At 41.9% G+C, this 15,930-nt stretch overlaps 1 protein-coding gene across 1 annotated transcript in view; it reads right to left on the reverse strand.

Annotated features, from left to right (window-relative positions):
* The window catches only part of CCDC68 (coiled-coil domain containing 68), a 49,787-nt gene extending 44,111 nt beyond the window's left edge, over positions 1 to 5,676 (reverse strand). Inside the window, exon 1 of the mRNA XM_042962100.1 lies at positions 5,560 to 5,676. The gene's annotated coding sequence lies outside the window, so the exon portion shown is untranslated. The remainder of the gene's footprint in view (positions 1 to 5,559) is intronic.
* Positions 5,677 to 15,930: the final 10,254 nt, after the last annotated feature.

A 15,930-nucleotide genomic window follows, 5' to 3' on the forward strand; every position in this document is an offset into this window, starting at 1 on the left:
GATTTCACCTAGTGCCCAGTATAGCAGCTAAACCACAAAAGGTACAAATCACATGAATCCATTCCAATTTGGAGAAGACTAGGGAAAAGAGACCAGAGCCTGCTGAGTGCCTACTATATTCAAGCTAGAGTTTGCTGCCTTTAATAATCCTCATAAACACCCTGAGAGGTTGGTGTCATTATTCCCATTTTACAGATGAGGAAATGAGGCTGAACAAGATTAAGCAAAGACAGCTAGTGCATGATGGTCGTGGATCGCAAGCCATAAGTCTGCTGGCTCTTTCTAATTTACTACCTTGCTTTCTGCTGAATTCTGAATGGGTTTCTAAGTCTAATTTCTTAGGCCCAAGTTAGTATAGTAGTCAGGTCACTAAGTAACAGTCAATTTACTCCTGCTGTGAGCTCCCCAGTGTGTCCTTTTGAAACATGAGCAGATGTTTCTGTCTCAGTAGATTTATTCCACAAACCGAAGCAGTATGGCTTCATGGTGTAAAAAACGGTGGGTTCGGACCGCAGCTTATTGAGGACATTTGATTACAGGACATCACTTGGAAGTGTCAATGTCTAAGCTCAGCTGTCCCCTCACTATCCACTCTCCACCACCCACCCCCAATCAGTCAACTATTCTTTCTGCTCTGACCTCAGTTAACAACTCAGAAGCCACTTACGACTTATCAGTGAAGAGAAAATGAAAAGCAGCACACATTAATGATCTATATCTGAGTCATGGGTAAATTTACAAGGAAGGTGCCCTTTCGGAAAATTTCTGTTGTGGCTTTATAAAATATTTGAAGAGTGGAGGGCTCAGGAATCTACTGCATGTCTTTAGCTTCTGAAACTCATCTTGGAATAGTTTCGCTTCAACATAATTTCCTTCATTGAAAAAATTATCTGCTGAGGGGGCAAGACAGAAAATACCAGGTTTGAATGAGGATGTAGAACAGCTGGAACTCCTGTCTGTTGCTGACAGGTATGCAAAAGGGGCAGCCATGTTGGAGAGCCCTCAGGCTGTTTCTTATAAAGCTATGCACACACTGTACAACCCAGCAATCCCACTTCTAGGTATCAACCCAAGTTAAATGAAGCTCTATGTTCCATAAAGCACAAATGTTTCTATTTGCCAAACACTGGGAAAAATTCAAATATTCATCCACAGGTTGAATCTCAGTCATCAATAGGGAAGAATGAACTACTAGGGCAACTGGGTGGCTCAGTTGGTTAAGCGTCCAACTCTTGATTTTGGCTCAGGTCATGATCTCACAGTTCGTAGTATCGAGCCCCACGTCAGGCTCTGTGCTGACAGTGTGGAGCCTGCTTGGGATTCTCTCTCTGACCCTCCCCTGCTTGATTGCTCTCTCTTTCTCTCTCAAAAAAATAAATAAACATTAAAAAGAAAGAATGCGTGCATGTCCCCACCAATTTCAGAGCATATAAAAGTGGGAAGGGCAATGACAGGTTCTTGTAAATGGTATATGACTCTTAGAAGACATTTGGAATGACACTGTCCGTGGAAGTCTAGAAAAATGCACTTCTTCTAGAAGTTTTTGAACCTTACCAAGTTAAAAAAAAAAAAAAAGGCATTACCAGTGGAGACTGATTAATTCATCCAATCACAGATCATCAACACCACAGTGTTCTCACCCAAGGGATTTCAGTAAGTTGTTCCAGTATTTCAAGCAGAAAGAAGAAGAAGAAAAAAAAAAAAACGAGTTCTATTCAGCACATTCAGCTTTGGAAAACTACATTATTTAATCTAAACTATCTTGCTTTCAAATTTTGGAATTTTAAAAATAAAATCCTTTGCATTCCAAGTCGTCAATAAAATCAACCTTTAAATTATATTAATGCTCTTTTTTCCCCAATAGGAAAGTGTAATGTCAGCAGTAACTTCCACGCACGAAGAGACATATTGTCTTCTCTTGAGTTTCACAGAATCTGCCAACTTTGAATAGAAGGGTTTCTACTCAACCGGAGAAATCCTTCTAAGAGGATCTTTAAGCATAAATTGTCAAGTGTAACCTAAGAATGCATTTGCTGTAGTAGTCCGCACAAAGCAGGGTGAGTGGGGGTTCTGACTGAGCGGCTGTTCAAGGTTCCCGATTCCTAAGAGAGGGAAACCAAAGGTCAATGCTTTTGCAGTGCTAAAAATTTCTGATATGCTTTACGTTAAGTGTGCCATTAAAATATGTTATTAGGAAGCACTCATATTTTTGAGAGTACTTCAGTTATCACTGTTAAGTAAAACAATCATCAAAATTCGCCCACTCTAAATGCATCATTTGTGAAGAGCAGGTAGCAAAGGAGATGTAGTCTCTTCGCAAATATTAATGTCAAGAGTGAAACATCTTCCTGCGCCTGCGTGGCTCAAGTTGGTTAAATGTCCGACTTTGCCTCAGGTCATAATCTCACGGTTCATGGGCTGACAGCTCAGAGCCTGGAGCTGCTTTGGATTCTGTGTCTCCCTCTCTCTCTCCCCCTCCCCTGCTCACCCTCTGTCTTTCTCTCTAAAAAAATAAATAAACATTAAAAAAAATTTAAAAAAAAGAGTGAAACATCTTCCGAGTCCAACCTAGAATACCAAATGACTCATGCTTTGTGTTCCTTGCACAGGGTTGACTATTTACTCTTTTTGTGGGAGCGTCATAGAAAGATCACAGTTATGGCAAACACAGAAACTATTGGTGTATTCCATACCATGAATACATTTTTCATAAGTATAAATAAGAGGTTGGATCCTACAATTATTTCACATTATGCTACCATGGAAGCTGGGCCACAGTATCTGTCTTACCACTTAAAGGTAAATGCAGAAATATCTACCCGCTGGTGAACAAAATGTGGGCTAGCTACACCACGGAATGAGTATTAGTTAGCAATAAAAAGGAACCAACTACTGATACATGCTACACCTCATGTATGAACCTCAAAAACACTGTTCTACGTGAAGGAAACTAGATGCTAAAGACTATATATATTTTGTCATCCCATTTGTGTGAAATGTCCAGAAAGTCAAATCAAAAGAGAGAGAAAATAGATCAGTGGTTGTCTGGGAATGGGGTTGAGGACAGTCATAACAAATAGGCAGGTGGAGTCTTTCAGGGATAATGAGAATGTTCTAAAATTGGATGGCAGTGATGGATTGGCCTCTGGTCACAATTCTATAAATTTACTAAAAATCATTGGATTACACACTTGGATATATTTTACGGTATGTAAAGTATGCCTCCAATAAGCTGTTTTAAAAAAAAAAAAAACAGCAACAACAACAACAAGCGAAAATACCTTGGGTAAAATAAGTCTTTTCCTCTGGGGTAAAATATAATTGCAGTCATATTTTTCTAATTTATAGGACAAAATAATCTGATAAGATAGAAGCTTCTCAATTTGAAGTTTCTCATTCATTGATTTATATGCTAAATTACTGGCATCCACAGTGAAAGTTTGGTTTTTATTTAACTGGCATGAAATTGATAGTTAGCTATTTCAGGCTTAATATCTCAATTTTTCTTAATATTAAACCCAGAACACGTGATTTCCAAGTTCTTCCCCAACCTAAGCAAAAGAGAAAAACACTGACCTGAATAAAATATAAGTTCCTTTACAATTTTGAGAGTTGACTATTGAAATCCGTACAGAGTGTGTGATTTGAAGATGATCTAGTTTCAGTTACTGTCAAAATTGATGGATGATCATTGATACGGTTCTTATCTATGAGCTTCAGGTATCCTGGAGGACTCCAGCATTGTATAAATTCCACGAGGACAGGAATGTGACTTATTTCTTACTTACACAAAGCTGTATCCACCGCCCCCTCCTGACTTGAACTCCGAACACGGTGGCCTACTCAACAGGTGCTCAAGAAATGCGTGAGTGGGCCCACATATGCACCAATTATTGTCTAACACTGAATGTGCTCACACTCTTGCTTTTGTTTTCTACAAACCCATGTAGATGACTGTTTTCACGCTTCTTAAAATGCAAATTCACTTGAACATGTTATTAAATTGATAATAACATTCTGCCATTATGAACTTTTCTATTGATAAATGGCCTATAATTTTTCTGTAAATATCCCAGTTCAAAAGATTTGAAACCACTCCTTTAAAATACTTTTAGATTCCCTTCAAAACCTTCCACCCCTTCCTTTTTCAGTCATTATTCCAAACAAATAAATATACACCTAATTTTTCAGCGTCAGTCAGGATTTGGATGGCAACTCAAGCCCGCTGTCCAGCACATTGTAAATCAATCGGCTAACAAATAACATGACTGTTATTATTAATTCACCAAATCATAAAGGTGAATGATATAACTGAAATAGTGTCGGTATTTACTTCAAAAGTCTCTTTTTAGTTAGTGCAAGTTTATCTATCAAATTTACTTAGCAAATCACAAAGACAGGAACCTTATGAAATTTGCCAGAGTCTCAGGACGTGTAAGCTGTTTTCATTCTTTCTCTAAGTAGCTGAGCAGCCACCAGGGTATTCCCTGCCTTAGGCACAAATTCCTCTGTGTCAGGGACCTTCACTCTCAAACTCTCAGTGTTGGGGAGGGGTGGGGCTGTGAGAGAGGGAGAGGGAGACAGGCCAGTAAAGGAAACAATAGCACCAATTGTGTCTGCCAGGGTACCTGAGACTCTGGCTCAGATCATATTTCTGAAAAACCAGGCTTCTGCAGAACTGAAGATTTAATAGCATTAGGCAAAATCAAAAGGACAGATTATCTTTTCCCTATTGCAAATGCAGAAGAATTCCCTTTGATGCTTCATTTGGTCTATGGATACCAAGAAAGTAAAGAGAGTTTTGATTCCTATAATAACAACGATAGTATAAGGGTAATCAGACACAGCCCAGTCACGTTTGGGGCTAAACGCTTCTTCTGACCTTACATATGTCTATCCCCCCCCCCCCGCCCGCCTTCTGAAGAAGGCTGAAAAGCTTACAGCCATGTCCTCACCCAATCCAAAAACTACTTTTGCACTACGCCGCGCTATTCTTCAGTAAGATAATACTGCTCCTTTGCACAACTACCCAGCGCTCTGTAACTTCCAGCTCCACCATCCCACGATGGTAGCAAACTGTCAACCAGTGGGCAGTTCTCTTTTTGCTACACCGGCGGCTACAGAAGCCAGCACGAATGAACGAAGGGTAAGACAACCACCTTTATTCATTCATCTGTGCTCTTAAACGTTGTGGGCCCAGGTGACCTGTCAAAGCAACCATGCGGGCGTTCCAAGGCGACAGCAAGTCTTCCGGTCCTCCCAGTCGTGGAGACCTCCTGGCAAAGGAGGTCTAACCTAAAACACTGACCTAAATAAATAACCAGGTGTGCACCGGGCTAAGGAGGGTTGTTCTTTCTCCCGGGGCGGGGGGGGGGGGGGTGGGGGGTGGGGTGGAGGTGGGGGAAGGCAACTCTTTCTCTTCCAGAGCAGAAACTTCTCAGCCAAGGAATCAGAACCCAGGACACAGAGAGGTTTACAGAAAGGAATATCCTCCTCACCAAGACCGGTGTGTGCCCGGGGTGCACTGAGCTGCTCGGAGGGCCCCGGGCGCCCACTCACCTGGGAGGGGGTGGCGGGGAGTGGCCTGGCGCGCTCCACAGGGGCTGAGATCGCCGACCGCCGGGGCTCGCCTCCCAGGGAGCGCGCTGAGCCAGTGCGGGGTCCCGGCGCTGCTCTCCCGCCTCTGGCCTGGGTCGGCTCCGTGGGGCGCCGGTGGCTCCTAGGCGTCTAGATTGGGCTCCGCCCCGCAGGGCGCGTCCGGGGCAGAGTTCGGCGCCGGGGAGACTCCGGGGAGGAGCCTGGGCTCCCGCCGCGCCCCGGGGCACCGGCCCTGCTCTGCGCACCCGGGTGTGCGCTCCCCGCACCCCCCACCTCCCCGCCTCCCCAGGTCCCGAACCCTGCACGCCTCTCCGTAGAGTGATGTGAAGGGGGTATCGCTACTGCTTTTGAGGAAGGTTCTGTTTGCACTCTCAGTTCGTAAACTTTTGTCTTCGTGGTTTATCATAAAACTTTTGATTGTGGAGTAATTTTAGATTTAAGAAAAAGTTGCAGAGCTAGGACAGACTTCCCTAAACCCCTCAGCCCGTGCCCCCTTGATATTCACACCCCACGTGTGTGTATGTTACACGGGTGCAGGGTACATTTGTCAAAACTATGAAATTAACATTGGCCTGTTGCTATGAACTGAACTCCGTCTTACACAGATTTTGCAAGTTTTCCTGTCTGTTTCAGGATCCCCCAACCAGGATTGCACCCCGCATTTAGCGTCTTGTCTTGGTGTGTTAACAGTTTCTGCGTCTTGTTTTTCTTGACGGTTTTAAAGGATTCTGCTAAGCTATATTGTGGATAGCTCTCATTTCGTTTTGTGTGATGTTTTCCTCATGATTAAAGTGTGGTTATGGGTGTGGTGGAGGAAGACCACAGTGGGCAAGTGCCTTTCTCATCACCGCCTTCTGTCGGGATACACCATAGCAAGGTGAGTTAACATTTATCACTTGGTTAAAGTAGTGTCTGAGAGCTCTCTCCACTGCACAGTTACTGTTTTTCTTTTTCCATACTCTTTTCTTTGGATGGGAGTCACTAAGTTCAGCCCATATCAAGAGAGGAGGGTGGGGAAATCAAACTCCACCTAGAGGGTGGGAAAGCGTATCTACCTATATTACTGGAATTATTCAGTAAGGAGGATTTATTCCTCCTGTCCCATTTATTAATCTAGTCAATCATATATTTATATCAGCATGGACTCATGTATGTTCACTTTATACTTTGTGCTATAATGAAATACTATATTATTTATTATGTTGATCAAAGTGTTCCTGCTTTGAATACTGGGAGCTCTTTGAGGCTGGCTCCTGTGTCCCTTTGAAAGTTCATAAACATTTAGGGCTGGGGATAAAAACCTCACTAGTTATTGGCTCCACCCCTCTCACATTTAACAAATGTAGAAAACTGAAGCCCCAATCCCCTAATATCGAAGGGCTTTTCTGAATCTTCCTGGGAATCCTATGATTACTGGTTTCCAGCCTGGTAAAAGAAAGGCAAAAGAAATGCTTCTTGGTTTGTTTGTTTGTTTGTTTGTTTGTTTTCCTAACAGGTGAACTTGTGGATTGGGATCCATCCGGAGAAGTTAAAGTTGAGGTTTCTTTAGGTAAATTTTGGTTAACTAATCCTTGTGTTTCTATTAAATAGATATATGTATATTCACAGACAAACCATGTTCCAAAATTAGCCATGGGTATTTATAACTGCTTTAAACATTGAAGAAATCCAGCTGCCAAAGATCCTTTGTTACATTGCTTTAGATTGCTCATGTTTGCATTTGCAAGCTGGTCCTGTAAACATGACATTTCCTCTTTCTGAGCTGGAATCTCCTTCAGCATTTGATGCTGGCCTGCCTTCTGTGACCCTCACCTCTCTTTCCGCCTTTAACCTTTCTTGGAGAGAGGAATCTACCCCATTAGTCCTGGGTTTGCCAGGGAAGCACAGGATGGATTGACCAGTGAGTAATCCAGCTCCACTGAGGGAAGAGATTTTCTACTTTTTAAGCATTTTTGACAAAGTTACTAAAAAGAATATACTTAGGTATTTGTCCATTTTGGAAAACTAAAGCTTTTCCATATTGTATATAAGTCCTAGCATAACCCAGAGAAATTGACAAGATTGGTGGTGAAGGTGAGATATCTGTGCACTTTCCTGGAGGGAGAGGATTTTAACTGAAAGTAGTAATTTTAAAAACATTTTTTTTCAATGTTTATTTATTTTTGAGAGACAGAGACAGAGCGTGAGCAGGGGAGGGGCAGAGAGAGAGGTGGAGACAGAATGGGAAGCAGGCTCCAGGCTCTGAGCTGTCAGCACAGAGCCTGACGCAGGGCTGGGACTCTTGAACTGCGGGATCGTGACTTGAGCAGAATCGGAAGTCGGACACTTAACCGACTGAGCCACCCAGCCGTCCCTGAAAGTAATAATTCTAATCCGTATCGAGTACTGACTGCATTTCATTGTTCTGCAAATGTACTATTACCTAAATAATTTTAATAACTCTGTGGGGAGGAGAGCGGGGAACCACTCAGGATTAACGAGAACGTGGAACTATAAAATATTAGTAAACTACATAGTGCTGCTCAAGAGAATCCATAAACCGCCCTTAAATTTAAAACTCTAGTGGTATGTCTTACAGGATGGAAATTGAGGGAAGGGGGCTCAATGTTTATGGATTTCTCTTATAGCTATAGCATTTGATTGCTATTTTGATGACAGAATATACATAAATCATTTTAAGTAACCAAATTTTCTGAGTCTGCTTTTCTTCACATGTTACCTACCCTTATCCACATTAAAAAAAACAAAAGTATTGGTATTTTAGTATTATATGTTTTTTGGAAAGGCTTGGATTGGTTTGGCTGGGTAGGGACTAAAGCACCTCAAACCACCCTCACTGAATAAATATTAGGACCCTGTGTAGGGCATTCACCAAAATGGAAGGATTTGGGAGGAGAAAGAAAGTACCAGATGCCGTCTTGCCTCCCAGAGCACATGACACATTGTTGTCTGGGTTAAAAGAGGGTCTGACTGTAAATCAAGAACCCACATTCAGAGCCTGTGCCTCGTGGCATTCAGACTGGGGCTCATATTTGGAACCACTGTTGTTTGTTTCTGTTGGGGGTTATTTGCTAAAAGGAAATTTTATATATATTTTATTTTTTTATTAAAAAATTTTTTTTAACGTTTTTTATTTATTTTTGAGACAGGGAGAGACAGAGCATGAACAGGGGAGGGTCAGAGAGAGAAGACACAGAGAGGGAGACACAGAATCTGAAACAGGCTCCAGGCTCTGAGCTGTCAGCACAGAGCCCGATGCGGGGCTTGAACTCACGGACCGTGAGATCATGACCTGAGCCGAAGTCGGCCGCCCAACCGACTGAGCCACCCAGGTGCCCCTATATAATATATTTTAAAATGCAAGCCCTACCATGTCATTTCTGTCCCCTCCACCCCCCCCCCACCCCCAAACACACACATTACACACACACACCACCACCATTCATTAGAAAACTTTGCTGTCCCCTCGTGACCTCGGGCTTGGAGCCTAACCCTCCCCAGGGCAGAGAAGTCCTCACCTCCATCTTTCCTGCTCCCTCTCTTGCTACATTGCCGCACTGCTTGCCAGCGAGGTGCGATGGCTTATGGTGTTCCAAACCCACTCTTGTATCTCACTTTATTCCTTTTTGCTCTAGTTCCCCCCCCACACACACACCCTCACCCCACAGACTAGAATGCCCTTTCCCCTCCTCTTTGCCTGGAAATTCCTGCTCACTTTATTCCTTATGTATAGGGAAACCTTCCCTTGAGATCCCCCACCGACTTTGAGCACCCCCGTAGATCTTCCCACAAAATGCTCCCTATGTTGCATGTTATTGTATTCGTTTCCCATGGCTGTAACAAATGACCACAATCTTGGTTGTGGGCACCTGGGTGCTTCAGTCGGTTAAGAGTCCGACTTCAACCCAGGTCATGGTCTCCTGGTTCATGAGTTCAAGCCCCGCGTCGGGCTCTGTGCTGACAGCTGGGAGCCTGGAACCTGCTTCCAATTCTGTGTCTCCCTCTCTCTCTCTGCCCTTCCCCTGCTTGCGCTCTGTCTCTGTCTTTCTCAAAAATAAAAGTAAACACTAAAAAAAAATTTAAATGTGCATTTATTATCCAACAGTCTGTGGGTCAGAAGTCTGACCTGGTGCTCACTGAGCTAAAATCAATACATCGGCAGGCTGCGCTCCTTTCGGAGGCTTTAGGGGAAGATCTGTTCTCTTGCATCTTCCATCCTTTCTAGAGGCTGCCTGTGTGTTTTGGTTTCTGGCCCCTTTCTCCAATTTCAAAACCAGCAACATTTCTCTCTGACTCTCCCTCTTTCACTTGCAAAAACCCTTGTGATTTCATTGCATTCAGCTGGATAATCCAGGATAATCTCTCCCATTTTAAGATCTTCATGGTAATCATAGCTGCAAAGTCCATTGTGCTATGGGAGATTACATATGCAGGGATGCACAGGTCCCAGAGGTCAGGACACGGACTTCTCTGAGGGGCCATCATTCTGCCCGCCACGCTGTACTGCTAAATCACTTTTATATTTCAAGTTTTGTTATTAAATATTTTATCTTGTATGGCACAAAATCAAAATGCTGGGCAAAATTATGAAGGCGTCATGCTCCCATTCCTTTTTAGTGATGCCCTGCTTGCCTTTCTCCTCCTTTCTCTCCCCTTCCCATGGCACCCCCACAATGCCACCCTAAGGGGTGAGTACCTGATGGTGGGCGATTTTCCAAATGTTTTTTTCTCCCCCATACCTATAGCCTTCTTGAGCTTTCTGGGACTTGTTGAGTGGAGAAGAGAATGTAAATGTAGAAATTAAGGCATTTGGTCCTGACAGAATTGAACTCTGTAGGCCACTGGGAGTCTCGCAGACTGAATTCTGATCCAGGGAAAATGCACTGTACCTAAATGTGTCTCACCAGCTTGGGACAGCAATCCATCTACTCTATGCAAGCTGCTGTCCTAAGTGCTGGGGTCAATTTTTATCATTTTAAAAGTTTTTTTTTTAATGTTTATTTATTTTTGAGGGGGGTGGGGCAGAGAGAGAGGGGAGCAGAGGATATGAAGGCGGCTCTGTGCTGACAGCAGAGAGCCTGACATGGGGCTCGAACTCAAGAATTGTGAGATCATGACCTGAGCCGAAGCCTGATGCTTAACCAACTGAGCCACCCAGGCCCCCCAACTTTTATAATTTTAAATTTCATTGAATTTGTACTTTAAGTGGGTAAGTCACATATGCGCATGGAAAATAACTACACATACAATTACATAGAAAATTAAAATATTTCCAAACAACAAACTATCACTGACCAGTAGGAGACCTAACCAGTACTAAAAGACTGAGAGAGAGAGAGAGAGAGAGAGAGAGAGAGAGAGAGAGTACTGACTTCAGTCAGTGCCCTAGGGAAATCCTCAATAGGAGTAGGATTGGAACTGGGTTGTAAGTATAAATACCATGTTATATGAGAGAGCATGGGAGCCTTTTGAACTCAGACACAAGCAGCAGCACAAAGAGAGTACATGTTCAGGCAGATTTGTGAGCTACTAAGCAGACCAGTCCAGCTGGACCACAAGAGACTAATAGGAGACATAACAGAGAGGTGGGAGCAAATCATGTGTAAAACACAAAAGGTTCAGGTAATATATTTTTCTTGTCCATCTCTTCTAAGAAAAGAAGGAAAAAATCACTGTAGGAAATGAAGCTCCGGGTATTGTTATGAGTTCATAAGTAAAACCCTTCACAAATGTTTATGAACAATAAATCAGCATCGGCTTGTATATACAAGTCTGTCTAAACAGGTGAATCTTTTTCTAAGACTCCTTTGTCATAATGGACACAGAAACCATAACATAACCAAGGGTAATGTTCAAAATATGTGCCGATTGAGGAGTGGCACCAGCCAATCAGAAAAGCCTCCAGCCATAATGAACTGGTAATGGATGAGGCAATGGGGTTCAGCCGAAGGATATCATTATTTACAATTATTACCGCTGTCTCAGCGTAACTAGATGTTCTTTCATTTTCTTTTAAAAATTCTCTTTCAAAGCACACAGTTGGGTATGTTCCTTTGGACTTAATAAATTCTGATTGTTACATCTTTTTTTTTCTGTGATGAGCTTGGTTCTCTCTGCCTCAGCAGTAGCTGGAGTAAGAAGTGTCATTTCCTGTCATAGACTCTGGGCCTGGAGTTCTCTCTTGTCCAGCAAGAGACTGGACACAGGATTGAAATGCTAGAGAGGCTAATGTCCGGGAGGAGACAAGAGACCCAAGTAAGGGTCCTTGCTGTGTTTTTATTAGGATCGGAAGACTTACAAAGGTGATGGACATGCACAAAGAAACAATGAAACCGTGAACATGAACTCATGGGTGTGAGGGAAAGGGGGTTTTGAAGATATGTGGTTTTAGGGGTTTGGGTTAATACAAAACAAAATTCTGGTGCTGGGCAGAAGGTTGTTTACAGCAAACATGAGGCACCACCTCTGTTTACTTGAACTGGTCTAGGAGACAAGAAAGACAGACATGTACCTCAGGGTCAACAAGGCACCTTTCTTTTGCTAATTAGCTCCACTCTGGGCAACTTCGGTCTATAGCCCTGTTTACCTGTTTACTTATTCTGTTCCTTCCTGTGAAAGCTATTGTACTAAGTTAGGGGGTGTTTCCGCCCTGAATACCTAATCTTGTTTACCTCATTTTGGATGCTTCTGTCCTGAGATTTCCTATTCCTATACCTTTGTCCTATACTGAGGGCCTTTGCCCTGCTTACCTAATCTGTTTTACCTAATCTTGTATGTGTTCATCCTGTGGCTTTCTAATTCCTCATGCCTTGTTAAACCATCCAAGCTCAGGGAATTCCTAAGCTGATTCCCCACAATTTCCTTCTGTTTTGTAAGGATGAGAAAACCACCCAGGTTTCTAGGAAAGACAAGCCAAACTTTGGGACATATTTTTAAATCCTGGGATGATCTAGGTCCCTGCTTTTGAGTCTAATACAAGAACAGATGGCCAGACGTTTCTGATAATCACCCGGGTTGTGGTTGGTGGATGTACCTTTTCCATATTCTTAAAATGCTCCCTCAAAGGTTTGAACAGCTGGCCTTGGACCAAAAAGAGCAGGAAATACTAACCTTTCTCCAGCTATAGGCAACATATTCTGGACAGCCTCCTGATCAGCAAAACCATGGCTAAGTTAAAAAAGCTGCATATCCAAGATGAATGCCCTGTGGTCTCACATTGTTTATCCTTGGCCAAAATGGGGGGACTACAAAGAGAAAAGCAGGCCCTGTCAATAAAATGTAGCATGGTCCGATAGCTGGCTATCTCAGCGTAACTAGATGTTATGCCGGCTACTGCCAGGAGATGAGCTGGCACTCAGGCAGGGAAAATGTAACAAGACTACCACAAGCGAGGAGAGTGACCAGTCAGGGCCTTTCATGATCATGTATGTAAATCTCTCAAACAAATACATCAAATTGAATCCAGCAAAGCAAAAAAAGCATCCCAACCAAGTTGGGCTTCATTCCAGAATTTCAAGATTGGTTGAACTGTTAAAAATTATTCAACATAGGGACACCTGGGTGGCTCAGTCGGTTAAGCGTCTGACTCTTGATTTCAGCTCAGGTCAGGATCTTGTGGCCCGTGAGTTCAAGCCCCACATCGGACTCTTGTGCTGTGTCAGCACGGAGCCTGCTTGGAAGTCTCCCTCTCTCTCTGCCCCTACCCCAAATGCTCTCGCTCGCTCTCAAAATAAATAAATAATTAAAAAATTTTCAACATAAGTCTCAATGTTAAGGAACCAAAGAAGAAAAATAACTGATAATTTTAAAAACAGAGAAAAATAACTTGTTAAAATTCAACACCTGTTCACAATTTTAAAAACAAAACTCTTAGCAACTAAGAAGAAACCCTTCCTTAATTCAATGGAAGAATATCCACAGAACTTTTATAGAAAACATCACACTTAAGGTGGAAAATTGCAAGCTACTTATGTGAGATCAGATGTGAGATAAGGGCACGTCCATCCCAGTTTTTGTACAATATCATACTGGGGATTCCATCCAGGGAAATAAGGCAAGAAAGGGAAATAAAATATATAAAGATGAAAAAGGAAAAATTACGTCCTTACTTATAGGTAACATGTCTGTGTATATAGAATGTCCACAAGAACTCTTAGAATTAATAAGTGAATTCATTGTTTTGCTGTACTTATGTGGTCAATACATGAAAAAAATCAATCAGTTCTATTTCAACAGAGGAGCAGATGATAGAAGCTAACCTTTTAGAACGATATCATTTACAATAGCACCAATGAACACAAAACACTAGGGATAAATCAAACAAACAAAAAAATGCAAGTCCTCTGCACAGCAAACGGAAAACACAGACTGAGCCCAACTAAAGCAGGTTTGTAGTGTGGGCTATACGATGTGGACTGTGCTATGTTCATATACTCCAGGAAGCTTTATTTGCAAAGCTGAGGGTGTATCATAAAGATGTCATTGTCCTCATGGTGATCTCTCTAGATTTCATGAAATCACAACCGAAATCATATTTTAAAATTTAAGTTGACAGGTTATTTATGAAATTTATATGGAAATGTAGAAGTCCAAAAATAGTCAAGGCAAACATGAACAAAAATGAACTATTTTGGAGGAACTGCAAACCAAATATCAATACTTAGTAAAAATCTAATAATAATTACCTTGTCAGTGTCCCAAAGATAGACAATAACATAAACTGAATAGAAGTCCAGAGATGCATGACATACATCCAGTCACATAATTTAGGAAGTGAAAAAAAATTTAAAAACAGGTTCTTTTCTTTTCTTTTTTTTTTTCAATATATGAAGTTTATTGTCAACTTGGTTTCCATACAACACCCAGTGCTCATCCCAAAAGGTGCCCTCCTCAATACCCATCACCCACCCTCCCCTCCCTCCTACCCCCCATCAACCCTCAGTTTCTTCTCAGTGTTTAAGAGTCTCTTATGCTTTGGCTCTCTCCCACTCTAACCTCCTTTTTTTTTTTTCCTTCCCCTCCCCCATGGGTTTCTGTTAAGTTTCTCAGGATCCACCTAAGAATGAAACCATATGGTATCTGTCTTTCTCTGTATGGCTTATTTCACTTAGCATAACACCCTCCAATTCCATCCATGTTGCTACAAAGGGCCATATTTCATTCTTTCTCATTGCCACGTAGTACTCCATTCTGTATATAAACCACAGTTTTTTAATTCATTCATCAGTTGATGGACATTTCGGCTCTTTCCATAATTTGGCTATTGTTGAGAGTGCTGCTATAAACATTGGGGTACAAGTGCCCCTATGCATCAGTACTCCTGTATCCCTTGGGTAAATTCCTAGCAGTGCTACTGCTGGGTCATAGGGTAGGTCTATTTTTAATTTTTTTGAGGAACCTCCACACTGTTTTCCAGAGTGGCTGCACCGATTTGCATTCCCACCAACAGTGCAAGAGGGTTCCCGAAAAACAGGTTCTTTTCAATAACAGTGCCAATAATAAATCTTGTACCCTAATCACATCATATACATAAAATCAATTCCGGTGAATTATAGATCTAAATTTAAAAGACAAAGTAACAAAGCTTCTGGAAGTTACCATAAGAGAGTACCTTTATAACTTTGGCATTGGCAAACTTTCTTAAACAGGACACCCAATCACACGCTGTAAAGAACAAGATTAATAGATGTCACTACTTTAAAGTTAACAAAGTCTTTTCATCAAATTATATCATTAAGAGAATGAAAAGCAAGTCATAGACTGGTATACTGTATGGTGTAAATGCTGTGCAGAAAGGAGAATAAATGAATGAATGAGAATAAATTCCTCCTGTATACAGTAGTCTGGATAAATCTCACAAGCCTTATTTAGAGAAAGAAGTCAATCACAAAAGTGTCCACACCAAATGATTCATTTACATAAAGTTCAAAAACTGGAAAATGACTTGATGTAATCTGAAGTCAACACAGGGTTACCAGGGTTGAATGTCTGACTCTTGATTTCAGCTCAGGTCATGATCCCTGGGTCTTGGGATTGAGCCCTGCATTGATTCTCTTGCTCTCTGCCCCTCTCCCCTGCTCACACACTCTCTGTCTCTAAAATAATAATAATAATAGGAATAGGAATAATAATAAAAGAAGCCAACACAGCAATTACTCTTGGGTGCATTGTGCGGGGCTGGGGCACAAGGGCATCTCTTGTGATTTGAATGGTGTTTTCTGTTTTCTATTTTCTGATTTGAATGGTGTTCACCTTGTGAAAACAGTTCACAGTCTACACTTAGAATATTTGTGCATTCATATGTTTGTTGTACTTCAAATAACACCCATAATA

This window comes from Panthera tigris, chromosome D3 (assembly GCF_018350195.1).
Source record: "Panthera tigris isolate Pti1 chromosome D3, P.tigris_Pti1_mat1.1, whole genome shotgun sequence".
Lineage (NCBI taxonomy): Eukaryota > Metazoa > Chordata > Mammalia > Carnivora > Felidae > Panthera > Panthera tigris.